This window comes from Anopheles funestus, chromosome 3RL (assembly GCF_943734845.2).
Source record: "Anopheles funestus chromosome 3RL, idAnoFuneDA-416_04, whole genome shotgun sequence".
NCBI lineage: Eukaryota > Metazoa > Arthropoda > Insecta > Diptera > Culicidae > Anopheles > Anopheles funestus.
In genome coordinates this window covers 84,215,984-84,232,976 of record NC_064599.1, presented here as the reverse complement: position 1 = coordinate 84,232,976, position 16,993 = coordinate 84,215,984, and the positions used below count along the sequence as shown (strand labels likewise).

General features: G+C 39.3%; 1 protein-coding gene across 13 annotated transcripts in view; it reads left to right on the top strand.

Moving 5' to 3' along the window:
• The window catches only part of LOC125767427 (uncharacterized), a 429,126-nt gene that overhangs the window by 14,006 nt on the left and 398,127 nt on the right, over positions 1–16,993 (top strand). Inside the window, exons 1-3 of one of the 13 annotated variants that reach the window (XM_049433983.1) lie at positions 2,742–2,991; positions 3,106–3,163; positions 4,096–4,666. The exons of 4 other annotated variants lie outside the window; for them this stretch is intronic. The gene's annotated coding sequence lies outside the window, so the exon portion shown is untranslated. 8 more of the 13 variants (XM_049433981.1, XM_049433982.1, XM_049433987.1 and 5 more) reach the window with 8 other exon arrangements.

Here is a 16,993-nt window from a genome sequence, read left to right as displayed (position 1 = left end):
TCTATGCTTATGCTGCGATAATTGAAGCCATCGAATGGAAGAAGCAAGCTGCACCTGTGAGTACGTTGTTTATAAACCGTTATTTTTTAAGTTTTTTAAATACCTATTGACCTGCACAAATCGTTTTGTTATAAATTCTTAAATTCGAATTCGAGTATTAAACACAAAGATGTAAAATCATACATATTTTATCGACTCGTTTACTCGTTCGTTTTTTTATTCATTCCCTCAATAAACAAATCGCGAATGCTTATCACTATCTCTAAGAACCTTTTAAATTATTTCTGTTTATTAAATGTTAGTTTTTTTTCGATAAAACACTTTACGTCCCACATTCAGTGGCAGTACAATACAAATCGTTGACTGCAGCAACAGTAACTATGATGATGACGACGATATGTGCACATACCTGTTTCAGTCAAGTGCCACCGATCGGTCCATGAATAGTGGGCAAAAGCTAGAGAGTACCATTCCTATCGAAATTGGTATACCAAATTCAAATTCCATTTACTGAGCGCATTTTGCTGCATGCATTATGTGCACGGATTTTTTTGTTCGTTTTTAATTGCTGCATAAACATACATATAACCCTTGCGCGAGAGAGTTTCATACTTAAACACATTCACAACTCTGTTTTTGTGGGTGTTTACGTTCTGCTATCCACGAGAGTGCTTTTCATTAACAAATGCTGTCACACTTCTATAGGGGTGGTCATGAGCTGGGAGATGGTATAATTTAGCTCGTTGATAAATTGCACTCAATGCTTTTTCTTTGAGGATGGAGTCATCGATGCCACGTTTTTCGCGCCGTATCATTTGATGGGAGGCGTTTTTTGACGTTCGTTTTGCTTGCGTCTTTTTCTTATGACGTATTCGGTTTGTTTCATTGTAGCTTTTTTTTTTATTCTCCACCAGTGGTGGATAGCTTTTCACGGTTAATGTTGCCCTTTTTTCTCACATCGCTGTTGTGGAGCAATGTTTGCTTGGGTATAACGAAGCGTTACGAATGTTAGAAGTGTTGGTATTATGGCGCCTAACAAGCTCTTTATTGATGTAGTTATATGGGGATCGAAAATTTGTGATGGAAAAACGCTTTGTTTAAAGGAAAATTGGGTTCACACTGGCTTGTTGACCAGTAATTGCTTTGTTCTTTTCTTCGTGGCGTTGGATTACACTCTTTTCTCGGTAAAAGAAAACAATATTGAATGATATCTTGAAGTTGTTAATTCTCTTTTTCCACATTCAATGCTTTTGTCAGTGTGGACAGATAATCTGTCACTGAGTGTTGATAAATAATTAGGGATATATTATAAATGCGCTATTAATCAGAAGGAAGCTTTAAAACCGGAAATTAGTATTTCGTATTTATTGTTAGACGCATATAAAATAAGCGGTATGAGTTTTATTTGTTTAAGGTATAAATTTAATTTTCAATGTAGGTTTAAAAGAAAATATTCGTAGGACTTCTTTTGTGGCACTTTTATTTTTTTTTAGTTTTGTTGACATTACAAATTGTTTAGTTACAATATTAAAATTTGGAAATGTTGAAACTTTTACTTGTTATAAAATAATTGCATTTTGCATTCCATCCCTAGTATTATTATCAAAATAATATATATTTGTAAATGTTTCATCGTTTACACTTATTTATTTATTAGTGTTTGGCTCCTTTTTTTTTGAGCATTGAATCATTTATTTGAAAATAAATTTACAGTGTACGATACCAGGTCTGGTAAATTCACTAACACTAATAAACGCCGGTGTAAAAATTATACGCTGCCGGGAAAACGTAAACAGTAAGCGTATGCCGGCTGAGAAAATCTTCCAAAATAGATACCATAACAAAGAGAGTGAGAGGAACATGTATCTCACTCACCTCATGTATCTCATCTCACTTCAAGTGAGACGTGAGAAGGGAATCTTTTTAGTGAGATGCATGGAAATTGTATTGCAGCTATTTAGGCTGTATTGTTTTCAATTGTGAAACGAAATATCTTTTAAGCACTCAAGTTAAGAAATAAAACACAAATGAAATCAATGATTACGTGATGGTTTATTACATTCGTACCACATTTGATAAACATATTTCACTATAATAGAAACACCTTAATAACAGAAGTTTGAAATGTATTAAACTAGGATTGCGTTAGATACACAATGCAGCAAACATGTAAACAACTCTAAATCCGACGTCTGAAATCATGATGAGAAATATGCTTGCCAAGTAAAACATGCGCATGTCCTTGTTTTCTCTTGTAGTTTTGCCTTTTTCCACTTCCTATTTCTCTTGTGTAAGAATAACCGTTAGTGCTTGTTTACAACTTGCTTTTCGTGCGTCGGATTGTTGCCGGTGAGAATGAACGATTTGAATCCATTTGATGCCGAGCGGCAGACGTAACGGTATCCTTGCAAAAAGGAAATTGAGTATCGTTTCTGCTGAGGGAACATATGGAGCTTGTATATATGTGTGTGTGAGTGTGTGTGTGAGAGAGAGAGTGAGTAAATGTACACAATTGTGACCTTCCGCCGGCGGTGAGACGTCTCGCCGAGGAAAAACACCAACAGTCAATCAATGAGAGCATGTAGGAAGGCCGGAAAACCGAAAAATATTAACGTAGAAAGTATGAGTGAGAGAGTGTCCTGATGGTGAGAATTTTCCTATCCTCATCGGTGTTGGAAATACCGAAGCGTGTAGGCGAAGATAAAGGACTCACTCTCGGTAGCATCAGGTTCGGCTCGGAAAAATGCACTACAGTATTCGCTAGTGCGTTTCCGATCGTTGCCGATAGCGGAACGTGTGTGCCATTGCTTGGCAGGTGTAAATGTGCGTGTGCTGCAAAGCACAGAAAGTGAACACGTTCGCGTACTGCTTTTGGGTAGCGCATTGAAAAACACAGAAAAAATAATAATTCAAAATAGAATTGGAAAGCGAAGCTGTCGTTTCCCCGAGTGTGTATGTTCAGCGTTAAACAAAAACTGCAATTTATTGAAGGTAAAAACTTGTTCAATATGCTATCAAATATCAACTAGGTCAACAAACTAATTTGTATGCCTTCATTGAAACGCATGGCCGCGCAAAGCAGTTGATAACTCACCTGATTATTAGTTTATTATTAGGAATACGAATTTTTGGCGTGTGACTTGCCACTTGTCCCCCCATAAGGGTGAGAAGGGCACCGAAGAAAGCATGTAGATAAACTCCCAGCAGCCCGGAAGAATCAGGTCGCATTAGTAGCGGATACCGGACACGGTACCAAAAAAAGAAACCGGACGTGACCTGACCGCAATCGGACCCGGATGCAGCATTCGATAAGGAGAAGGTCCTGAGGTCCTTATGCTAATGTGTTTGCTGTGTGAATGTGTAAGTGTGTTTAACCGTGATCAGATTTATGCAGGGCTACACCAAAACGAGCCTTGTCTCCACTCAATATGCAAAGAGTGAGACAGGATCATAGGCCAAATTTTGGTGCCACAGCAGCTGTGCAGGTGTCAATCGAATGTTGTCTGGCAGGGCCGGTCGTTTCCGGGTTGCTTCGTTATTTTTCTTGAGCTCCTACTGCATCGTGTTGCTGCTAGGGAATTAGAGTAGAGTGTTAGAGCAAGAAGGTGAAACTTTATTTATTGATTGCTGCGGTTCGTGGTGTTTGAAAGGTGTACCGATCTCTGCATCCTGACCAGAGTTTCGATATGATGTGCATGTGTGTTTAGAACATACAACTCTAATTCCGGTCCTATCTCCATGCTTCTCAAAGCAACCTGAATGGCTGGCCGGATATGACAAACAACATAAATCAAAGTGTGTACACATCCGTCCCACATAAATGGTCTAGGCATTTCCGAACGGCCATCCCTAACAAAAAAGAGTTAGCGCTGGACCTGCTCTACGTGTCAGTAGCTCAAGTGGTCATCAGCTTCATGATCGGTGATGTGTGGTGATTTTTGTGTGCAACGGTGGTTTAAAACACACCCGGCTAGTGTCAACTAGTATCACGCAAAACGTGATAAACCATCAGTGTCCTGAATACCCTGAGTGTTTCGACCCACAGGAAGGAAGAATCTAACGTCATTCATTACTCTCTTTTAATCGGTGTTCCAGCTGTTTAAAATGTGTGTGTCTGTGTGTGTTTGTTAAGGAGTGAGCAGATGTGTTAAATGTGTGTTATTGAATGCGGAAGCATTCAATGCAAAATAGTCATCCAACCAAATTGTGATGCTTTAGTGATAATCAATCGATTATTCTTCTTGCTTTATGCAGCATAAAAGTGGGTACCCTTAGAATCGTGTCATAGATGTGTGAGTGTGCGTATTTTCCACAGAGTGTGGTTTAGCGAATTTAACTTCACTACTATTCATGTCCATTCGCATCATTATCATAATCACAACTTCATAACCTACTCCATAATCCGAGCAGTTCTTATAATATTTGTCCTGGTCCGAATGCGTAAAATCAGTCAGCACTTATGTGTATGTGATTTTAAATATCAGTTTCTCCATATGATACTGATGAGTCGTAGTAAGTGCGCCTAAAGATATGAAGCAATTGCACGTGAGCAATCATTCGGGATAGTGTACGTGTGTGTTTTTCTCGTATGTGTTTATTTATCGGAGTCTGTACTGTACCCATTTCCACCAATTGCAGTGAGGATTTTTCCTGAACGATCTTAAAGGTAATAAAAAAAGTGTTGTAAGTGATAATTTCAGTAAACAAAAACAAACAAATATATCTTTTTAAATATGGCTTAGTTATCGTAAACAAATTGTCAATCGAACAATTGAGTTACCTCCTTAAAGGTGTAATAAATAATATTAAGTACGTGAAAAACGTCCTTTCAATTAAAAAGGATTTTGGGATCTGTTTTCTGATGATAAGTAAATGCGTGTGTAGGCATTCTTCCGTAAATATAATGGCGTTACAAACCATAACAGAAAGTACGAAGTCATGTCATCCTGTATCCTGTATAATAGGTATTTACTCTACGCACGATGAATATTCATCGAACGATTTTAGCCTTTAATCTACCGTGTTTTACCGTGTTCACTACTTGATGCAAAATGAAGAAAATACCCGATCGTGTTTTATCTGCTTGACAGACCAACGAAGTCACATCAGGTGGTGCTTTAATCCGGAAAAACGCATTTTTTCACGCGGTGCGTATCCAAAATCTGCAACCGTGAACCATTATCCTTAAGAATTTCTTACGGTTGTAAAAAAAGCTAAAAGAAATAGCTCAAGAAACCCTCTTGAAAAGGGAAGAATGTAAAAAAAAACAATTTCATTCAATCCAAGGCGATCACATACCCTTCGACTTTAAATAGTCTTAGCGCTGTTGGCAATCTTTTAAGCTTCTTAAGAGTGTATCGTGTGCGTGTAGTGAATGCCCCTGTACAGTTTGCTGTTCACGTGCGGTCCACATCTCTGTTGTGGCACGGGAATCGCACATCGTTCGGCCCATGACAGACGAGCCGAGGGGGAAGTAAAATAATTAAAATACGTACGCAGAAGTTACCACTCTGTGAGGGGTTAACGTCAGCGACACCACCCGGCAAGAAGCCACCTTGCCGACGTGAGTGAGTGTATTGTTGCTGTGGAACGTCTGAGGATTATTTTTATTACCTTTTATATGCTTCGGTTTATATGTATATCGGAGATTTTGGAAAAGCGAATGGGTACCGTAACGGATCCTCACTGGAATGATGAAATTATGCATCTTTGCGCAAGAAGCCGATGGTTGTGTTGGGGTGGCCGCATGTCGTGACATTAATGCTCGGAAGCCGCGCCATTCCGATCAATTTAGCACAGAAATTTTTTGCCCAGTGTTGGAAGTTGGACAGTAGGGAGGAATCGCAATGTCATCTTGCCGCGTGTTTAAAGTGTATCGGTAAACAGTACAATAAAGGGGTGGTGTGATGTATTGGCGCATTTGTGTTATTTAGCTTAATTTTGATCGAAAACGCAAACATTGGGGATACGTATATAGTGATGTCGGCATTTTTTTTGCTAGTGAGCTGACGATTAGATTGTACGGTCATTGAAATCTTTGGTTTCAGAATTTTTCCATAATTTTTTTTTAATGTGACGGGTGCCTCCGAGTGTGATGGTAATAGACTATAATATATTGAAAGTAATGACTGCTTACAGTAGAGATATTAAATAAAGTATTCGTTCGTATTTTCCAGTGTTATTTGCTTGAAGATACAATAGAAAAACTATTGAAAAGCTTTACATACATTATGCTGTGTTACTATGAAAAGAAATGTTGAACAATAGTTTTCCGACCAATAATTGGACCTACAGAAAAAAGCGCTCGGAAGTAGTAGATACTTCCTTCGTACGCAAAAAGCTACAATAAGCCGAGTGGTTGGCTTATCCTGACCCCGGCATTTTACTTGGTTCGCGAACACCATATGCAATGCGCACTTTTTACGCCAGCTGGAAGCCGCCAAAATGTCATTTTGGTTGTTGCACTGCAGAGCAGAACGAGCTACGAGCGCTGCAGTTTTGAAGCACAAAAACAAACAAAAAATTGCTACAAAAGGTTGGCTTCGCCAATGCCGTGAATGTACGAAACATATTTTAACATTATATCCGTATTTCTACACCTTCCACCGAGTGCCAGAAAAGCATCATGATGGCCTTTAGCTGTTGGCGGGAAGTCCTAGCAGCCCGGTTTGAAAAACGTACCTCTTTCTTTGTTGCAGTAACATCGAAGGGTAATGAGCGAGCATAAAATAAATCGGATTAGAGATAACTGTAAATTATTTTAATGAACACGACAAAAACAACAACATGGGGCTGTGGGTGACGGTGTATTTGAAAGCACACAGATAGGAACTATGTCTGGCAAAATGAACGTTGCGGCCTCGACGGGTTGGGAAGAAACGGTCAAATAAAAAATGGTCGCATTTTCACACAGGCCAACAGTATGAAATAGGAAAGCAGAGTAAAAACCTTGGCCGGAAAATGTTGACAGTTTTACGGGAAATAATGACAAAAATTGATTCAAAAGACAGTTGTGCGAATGAGTTGTGGAAAAAATAGAAATGAATTAAGATGACAATGTATGGGTCATCTACAAGCTACAATGAAAAAGTTTCATTTACTTTGAAAATCGAAATGAGAGCATAATCTGTTGAATGGCTTTGTAATGCCATTGTGTAGATGATGAGTTTGCGTGGATAGATGTTTTGTTATTTTGTTACTTACATTTACATTTACATTTCTCTTCTTCTTGGCTTTAACGACCTTACAGGTCACGCCGGCCATTTCTGGCTTACTAGACTTATTTTTACCATGTAGCCGGATAGTCAGTCCTTGCTACGGGGGGACGGTCCGGATGGGATTTGAACCCGGTCCGGCCGTGTGGACTGGCGCCGTTTATCACATGCACCACCGGGCCGCCCCACACATTTACATTTACAACTTACATTTTAATGTTTTATGTAAATTTTATGCAATGCAAAACTTATATTAACAATGTATCAAAAACGTGGCGCAGCTATAATCTTATTTAAACCTTTTTATTAACAAAGTGTATAGAACTTACTGGTTAAGATTACCTTTTGTTTTTTTTTAAATATTTAATAGAAAATAAGTAGTGAGAAGCCATTTTCGGATAATTACCAGGCTTGCTTTTAAATCCTTTCTAACAAATAATTAATACATGATGCTCCCACGAGATATCACCCTATCACACATCTGCATCTAAATTGAAAGCCCTTATGGAGCAATTACTTGATGGCAGTAATTGCATTATCGAACAATTGAAATCCCTCATTCTAGTCCACCTTGTACAACAAACATACTCGTTCGAAAATGTATTTCAAAATTTACTTCATCAGAGCCTTAAAACCACATCTTATCGAGTCCGAGAATGCTTAGCATACCCTTCAGCACGTCAAAGTGAATTGAGTTTTGTAAAAGATACGCACCAAAAAGTTTGATCCACTTCCACGTGCACAGTTTGTTTCTGAAGTTACGAAATGCTTGAGTGAAATCGGAACAGTTGACTCATTCCAGTGTAAATCCCTGTAATCGTAATCTCAAAGAAACCATCTTTACCCAGAGCGCCAGTGTATGCGTTCTTGCACAGTCGTTTTTTGGTGCAAGATGTTCGGGTGCGAGGCAATCCAAGCATTTTTCCTACGTCAGGCTTGTTGCCGACAGCATGGATATTGGTGGGGGACAAAAAAGGGTTTTTCCCGAAACGGTCCACTTGCAGCATTGGAAAGATCGGATTAGATTACGTGATAAGATATGACCGGATTGGCTTGAATTTCGGAAGTAGAAGCATAAGATTGAATAGAGAGAGTGTTTTGCTTTATCGAGTGTGTTTCAATAAATTTATGAAACGATTGTCCCTGCAACTGTCTTGTCGAGCTCTTGTTGCTTGTCATTGAATTTCCTACAAATCAGTACCAAATGAGGACACTTCGAAATGAAAGGATCGTAGAATAACTTATACGCTTTACCATAGTCTTTGTAAGGTGGAACAATGCTCCATTCTTTACTGGCCGATTTATCAATCGCTCTCGCATGACTTCCTTCCAGAAGGGTGAAAGTCTTGCCTTAACGCGGTTTAATGTGTTGTGAAGATTATGATGTCTGTCAGGATGTTGAGCCATCCCATTGGGTAGTATGTTAAATACAGCTCATTACCTGATTGGGTGTTTTTATTTTCTGAAAGAAGTATGTGCCTATAATTCGAAAAATTGGTTGAAGCGCAAGAGTTTTTTTCATACGAAAATACATTACCTTTTTTATCATAAAGTGCGTGGTTAAGGCCTTATGTTTTCGAACCGCTGTTAAATGCTAACTCCAAAGGCAGAACTCGGAAAACTGAGACACATAAAAACTAATTACCCTCGTAACAAACAATAATTAACCACACTATCAGCGTAGATCTAGGCAAAGAAACGAGCTCGCACCACTAAAGACACATACAGCAATTTTGGAAAATTCACACCCGCTTTTGTTTTTGCGTGTTTTTCCTTGCTTGAAATCTGAACGGAACCACGCTCGCTACGGGAAAGTACCGTAACCGGTGTAATTATACAAAGTTTTTCCTCTGTATCAGGCAGTAAGAACGAAAAAACCACAGATCTTCACCCGGGCCAGAGGCAACATGTATTTGCTCTATTTCCCAACGGCAAAACACAATGTTTCACTTCGTTTGGTCGGTTATTTTGATTTTGCAAAAGATGCACGCCCTATTCCAGTACGTTCGGTGGTGGTTATATGGTGCTGTTTTATTTGAAGAGACAGAGAGTTAAGCTCCAACAATCGGTGGTAAATTACTCCCGAAATATACATAAATATTCCTTGCGCGCGCGTTGGATTCTATATGGAGCAGTCTCAGTTTGTATGGCTTGAATTTGTACGGCACTGAAACGAAGGGAAACACGGGTTGAAACTTTCACACCACTCTAATGCTCCTTGGGAGCAGAATGGAGCGATAGAGAAGCTCCGTTGAGGTTTAGGAAACTTCAACAGATCCTATTACAATAATGGTAAGCGTAAACGAAACTGAAAGCTGGTTCATTTGCTCAACGTAAATCCAGTGAGATTTGCACATTTGTTGCATGAAATTGTGGAAATCCTGCGATAAAATGTGATGTAAAAAAACTATACGCATATGACTCTTTTAAAAGTGCAAAAAATATCAAGAAATAGCAGTTGAAGAATTGATTGAAAACTTTTTTTAAATAATATGTACCATCTGTTAACGTATACCATCTGTAACGCGTTTTATAAAATCGTAACCTATTACTTACTGCGTCGAAACTAATTCTGCAAAAATAAAACATAACAATAACTTTACAAACAAGAAGAATAATGTTGATACATTGAAAATTTTACACTTTTGTGTGGCAAAAATTCGGACCAACTACGCAAAGCCATTAAACTTCATTTCAACGCCAAAAGCTGTCAAACACTTCGGCCTCTTGAGTGCATTGCCACGGTGCCAGAGTTCCATCCCACAACGAAGCGATTTCCCTGATTCGGTTTCGGAAAAAGTTGCATGATTTATTTTCCTCTACTATCTATCCATCCCGGGAAAACGTTCCTCAGCGTGGTGCCGTGGAATAGTATACATTCAGGCTGAAAATAAAAGTAATAACAGAAAAATGGAATAAAACGAGAATTACAGGAAACGAAAGGAGCTTGGTAAAGGCCACGGAAGTAGGATGTGGATGAAAAAATATGGTTTGTAATTTAAATCTTTTCGCAAATTTTTATAAATCGTCAAAAGCTTTCGTTGTTTGTTACGAGCGGTTGGAGAGTGGAGCGAATGTTATTTTGCGGCGAGGAAATGAATTTCATGGTAGTTCTGCGCCATCTTCCAACGGTACGCATCGTTTGCTACACCGAACGCCATCAATCTTATCACACGCCACACAGATGCACAAAAGGCTTTGCTTGTTATCATCCTCAGATACTACCGTCATGTCCGTCAGCATCCTTCAAAGCATCAGAGAAGCAACATTAATATGACTATTTTTTATACCATACCATTGCCACCACCACTGCCTTAGTATGTCTTGTAGAATCGGTAGAAAGAAGGGATACTCAAATAACGACAAAGAAAGAGCCAGATTAACGAGATGTTTGCGTGTAATAAGGTGGCCAGGTATTTCGAGCTGGCCGGCGGTGTAATGCAACGCTTCCGACCGAGATGCAATGCTTGCACGGTTCAGCAATGCATTTCGGTTCTGAAGCTATTTCCCCTCAACGGGTGATGATGATGTGGGCTTAGCGTGTTTTATTTACTAACCGGATGGATTTATTAAGTTCTATTTCCGTTTCCAACGAAGCTTTGCTTTATAACCATGAAGCTACATGATGTAAATGTTGAGTGGAGTGATAGTACACTGTAGACGATGCTATTAAATGATACAAAGATGGGTCCAGGAAACCATCTGAAGCTTCTGGTTTGACTTCCTTCATTAAAATGTAAATAGTGGAAAAGTTAATTTACGATATTATTACAGTACAGATAGAGGCGCTGTTTATAAATGGATGTTGTAATGCCATAAAACCAATTGCATTTCTATTAATAAATCGCTTTCATCGTTGTCATGTTATGGTTAATATAAAATATAAAAATAAATTACTAACATTTTATATCATCGTACTAATTTGACGACGGGAATAAATTTTTTACGCGTTGAAAAATTCATATTGTTTAGGAACATGATTGGCCATAACAATGCACTGCTTCTTGTAAAGAACTATCTATGTTTCACATTGCCTTCAAAAACAAATTTTACCATAAACAAATAATGTTATTTGTGTTTGAAAAAGGAACAAAAAATTAACACATTATACGGTGTCAATTTCATTAGTTTAAGTGTTTCAAATCTACGGCGATTCAGTCTACGGAAGCTAATTCATAAACAACGGTGGTAGCCACCGGTACCATCAGCACCATCAAACAATAGAGCATTGTAGTGAATCGATGGCCAGCGTCTGTGCTGTCCTTTTTTGTAAACAAACGCTTGGCCATCTGCAGAATCAGGAAGGATGTTTTCCATCGCAAGGTTAACGTTCATTGAAAGGAAAAGCAAAGAATAAAAAAACCGCATGCTAATTTTTCCACCAATTCTTGCATCCTCCTTGTTGTTGGTATTTCGCTTTTCCTTCTTAGTTGTTTTTTCGAATGACCGAACATTTGGCTACTGTGGCAAGGGACAGACCGTATCGATAGTTGTTTTCCAATCTGTGCTTTTTGCCACATCTAAAACTGTAAGACTTCGTGCTTCGTGCGATAAAAACAACAAAAAAACAGGACAAAAGCACCAGTTCAGCCCTGTTAGATTACGAAAAAATGTAGGGGTATAAAAAGTAAACCGTAAAAGAAATGCCAAAATGACGCGACATCGAATATACGCTGTAGGATGCGCGGTTTTTGATAATACCGTCGAATGCCATCCAGGTTTTTCATTCAAGTTCTTTTTGCCCTACCGAAAACTAAAAAAGCTGTGGGTTTGATGGTGTAAAAAAGGTTGCACTTATATTCTTTTGCTCAGCTTCCGGTTTCCGGTGTCTGCACCGGTTGGTTCTTTGGTGGTTGCGGTTTATGGAAAGGGTTTTTTCGCACCATCCTCAATGGTGTTGCACTTTTTTTGAAGTTATTTTTTGATCGTTGTGTCTGTTGGTGTAAGGAAATAATGCACCAAATTCAAGAAAAATGTGAACAAGTCGTGCTAGCGGTTAAGGGAGGAATGAGGTAAAAGATTCGTTTATACTTTGGAATTTAAAATAAGCTCTTTGAGGTTTGGTGCAGTGTAGTGGAAAAATAGATGAAAATAAATAAATAGCCCTTGAACAATTTAGCTGATTTTGAATTATTTTCTTTCGCTGATTCGCTGACCGGTGATGGTTATGGTTATGCGTCGAAGAAGGACGAGTATTTATTTGTCCTTTATTTAACAGTTTGAGCGCCCCTGACAATTTAAATTTAACGAAACCGATCGCATATCGGTTCATACTACATAGCGCAGTGCTTGTGCGAGCATACTTCACCCCCATGACAGAATGTCATATTAACACTGATGAAACAAGTTTACAAAGATAGCATCTGCTTTCGCGGGAACAGGTAAATAGGATGCAAATCTCATTTATTGGAAGCGTATAAATTCCCTTTGCCTTGGTGTCATCCGTCTTGTGTATTGTGCTTGCTTCATATTACGCAGCTGGACTCGATGCAGTGGCAAGTGTTCCGTGAGGGTTAAGTGCTTCAACTGTTGTGATCGTCTGTAGTTGTAATGTGTGTTGTGCTTGCCGGTTCATTTTTCATATCTGGCTTTCGTGCAGTGAAAAATGACCCGATGGTTTTCGGTAGTTCAGTTTTCGCCGCTCGCCACTGCCTGGAAGGGCAGTGGAAAATGTTCCGGCAGCGTACAATGACTGGGTTGGTGTATGCGTGCCTCGAGCAATGGAGGCAAAACGTGCAGGGTGCACGTTTTGCTTGATTCGTACGCGAAAAACGGGTAACTCATAAAGATCGAAAATTAAAGCGCGGAAAATCGGTAATCGTAAGAATCCTCCTGTTTAGTGAACATGATGTTCGGGAAATCCTGGTCATGGTTGTAGGTTTGTGGAACTTTCTTTTTGAATTCATGGAGAAAAATAATATGAAGACCCGTGACCCTGTCTTTTTGCAAGTTGCAATTGACTTCAAGAGATGATACAAAATTGCTATCAAGTGTTTACTTAGAGTGTCAGCATTATTGCGTGCCGTTTTAATTGTACATCCTGTTTCACTATACCTTCTTGTGAGATTTTGCTTGTACTTGGCACTTGAATGCTTTGTTAGAAGGATTAAAAGATTGTCTTTTGATAAATAGGGTTGTTTTTCCTAGTCTTTGTTTCGACATGGAAAGGATTTCCACGTAATGGAATTTTGCTGGCAAACATTGCGCTGACAAAGGTATTCGGTAACGTTGCTCAAAATCAAACAAAAACCTTGCGCTTCGTCAGATATGCCCCGACGTTGGCGGATTGCGTGCCCTAGTTGCATTGACAGCATTGGCTTTCTTCATGCACAAGAGAGTATGGTTTGTGGTGGAATTTAAACATAACGCACACTCATCCGTACCCTTTTAAGGGCGGTCCGACACGCAATAGAGAAGTTCCCTGTTGTCCCACGGGTTGACGGGCGGTATTGTGAAGGAAGTGTACAGAGTTTCTAGTCTACCGAGCAGAGTATCCGTAATCTAACGGACGGCTGATTAATTGGATTGTTATTTGTGAAATTGGGGTCCGTGTTAGACGGGTGCGTGCCGTGACAGGATATGTTTAACAGAAAGGGGTACGTTGGCCTATTGCTGTTGGGTTTTCCGGTTGTGTCTCAATGTTTGTGTTAACAATTTAGCGGACAAATAGTTGATGGTGTTAGTAAACCTGGAAGTAGTGAAAGAATCTTGGTTCAGGAAGCAAGTTTATACATTCAGAGGAAAAAACAGCAAACAGTGACATTTTCAAAATAAGGAATAAGTTTAACAAGGTTCAAGCAATTCTTGTTTTCTGAAAACGATGTTTCATTGGACTCAATGTGAAAGCCCAATTTTCAAATTAACGCACTTCTTTCCAAAAAATTCTTTGAAGCATGGATTTCGAATTACAACCATGAGTTTCTTTAATTTTGTAATGGTCTATGTTACAAACCACGTAGAAATCCATGTTTCGTTTCGTTCGTTTCGTTCGTAAAAAGTACTTAGAGCAAGACATAATTTATGCATCCCGACAAATGCATACGTTAATCAATTACAACCCTAGAGCATAATCAGCTTAATGATAACCACAATCCCACTGACCATAGCCCAAATTCACTTCGATTGCATGCAATTTATCTTTGAGCAGGTTAACCGGATATTTCCCTACTGCTTTGGAGTTACCGTGTTTCTACTTTACTAACGGTAACAAAACCACACGCGTGTGTAGGCAGGGAAGCGCTTCTTTGCAACCATGTAACAATAATCCGATTGTGAACCAAAAAAAAATCCACGCTAAAAACGCTTTACTCTCGAGCACTGTACAAAGCTGTACACGTAACGTGCATGACGCGGATGAGCGCCATTTTCTGGACGGTACTGAATACCTGAGTATTTGTTAGCGGTCGATGGCATTCCTGGGTTCTTCTGTCTTGTTTTTTTTTCAATGCGTGTATCAAAGTGTTTCCACTGGTGTGCTGATTCGCATCTAATAGAAGGTTCTTATGTCATACTATTCAACTGCTTATAGCTATAACCAGTATACACATCGTGCTCCACACGTTGCTAGGGCGCTTGTTTGCGCTCCATTTCCTGAGGTTCATTTATCTTTTCCATTAATGGAATCATTCTTCTGGTGAGCGAACCAGTCCCCGAAGAAACCGCATGCTCCAAGGTTTCGGTTGAATTCTGGTCAGGAAATGGTGCGAGGGAAAATGCATAGCAGCGGTTACTGATGCCAAATAGTAAAGAAACAGGGAAGCATTGCCATGATTGTCCAACATTGCTTTCGTACGGGGAAGCATTGGGAAGGTCCACCTTTCAATGAAGGATGACTTGTTGGACAAAATGAGTAGGAAAGGGGCAGATACAATTCGTGCCCAGGAAAGCAAAAGGAAACTCATCACTTGTACCGGTCGGAGAAGGTGGCGTTGATTATTTGCTAAAGCAGTTCGGAAGGGAAGTGGACGAGAAAATTGGGATTGGGATTCTATCTTCATTTTTTTTGTCTTAGCTGAATTCAGCTGGCAAGCACTATCACGAAGGGTGAATATTTATTTTTTTCAAAGTTAGGGTTTTGAGAGGGTGAGTTTGTAATGAAAGTTTTATTCTATACTGGAGATGGCATGTATCTATTATTTAATTCATTTTGTAAGATGTGTCTTGAACTTTGATGAGTTTTTGTCAAGTTGATGCGTAAGAATTCGATTGGAAACACCATTAACCAACGGTATTCTTTCATCGGAAAGTATGAAGGTGCTTAAAGACATTTTAATTTAATTGTCGGCAATATAGAGGTCATTTGAAATATATTTTTGTATCTTGATTGAACTAAGAGAGTTTTGGTATGCAATGAAGATTACACCAAACAAGGAGACCTCATGTGTTCTCTATGAAGACCTATTCGGACCTATTTCAAGTGGATTATAAATTTCAAAGTTACTTTACAGTTAAGGGTGGTTATGATGATCAAAGCCAATTACATCCTTACATGATTACCGATCAAGTGTTACTGATTACTACAGCAGTTGCTAACAAGACTTACTAATTCATACCATCATACCAAAGCACCATTCATAAGCCACAACTGGATAATGAGTTGTGGTAAACTATTGCTTTATCTGATTCCGCATAATCCGGAGATAGACCTTTTAATAAACATCTTCTACTCATCGTAGTAATACAATTACATCTGGAATGGGAATTTTGCTGCAGTTGAATAAATTTCCCTCCGGTAATAAACACACGGCGATACGCAAACCGGTACATCAAACGTCAAGCTGGCCATTAATTTACACATGGTGAGAATGGCGCGTATTCTCGTACATTTGTCAACAGACTGCCAACTAATGCACACAGTACCACTACTGCAGAGTGGCGCAGGGAGTACGTGAAGTTCTCAGCCGAACCGGATGCTTCTAGTTTTATCCACAAGTGCCGCCTCACGCGCAATACACTTTAGCTACATTTCCTGCTTTACTGGATTCACTCTCGCCATTTGCTCCCTTGCTTCCGGCACGATTAAAGTATTTACATTTGTGGGTAGCTTTCATTTTGTGTCCTGTGCGTTTGTTCGTATGAGTGTAGGGCTGTTGTAAAGCATAAAGCTACGTTGATCGCAGTGTAGTTACTACAACTTCTCGATTCAGAAATGCTCCAAAGCAAACTCGTATAACGACATAATGTTGGTCGCCGCAATGTTGGACGTAAACACGTCCTGCGTAATACAGGATAAGGGTAGAATGTTTTCTTTTCATATTTTCTCCCTCTCAATGGGTGTACCAAGTGTTTGTATGTGTGTTTGTGTCGATGTGTACACAAAAAATCATACATGCAATATTGATGATGAGAGTGCCTTGGTGCGTTTTACTTATGAATGTGCCTCTTGGATATGTTCTGGTATGAGGATTCCGTAAGAAAATGTACCACACCAACCAAACCGAAGTTGCCGTAGTAGTATTGGTAAAGGTAAATGGGGCTTCGGTGATAAATAAAAGTAACACGAAAATTATGGTCTTTCACACACTGGGGGTAACCGACCAAGGCGAAGTAATCTACGGGACTTATGTTTTATGTAAGGCTACACTTGTCCCTTGTCTCAGGAAAAAGCATTGGTAGCATCACATATATCTAAACCACGTACAAACACACTGTAATACGTTGATGAAACAATGGGTTAAATGGATGGCAAATGCGACAGCAGAATAGTAATGGTTTCGTTGTGTTACTTCCGCTTCTGCACCACTTTTGAGCGTCTTTGCGAGTCGAGACACAATGTCATC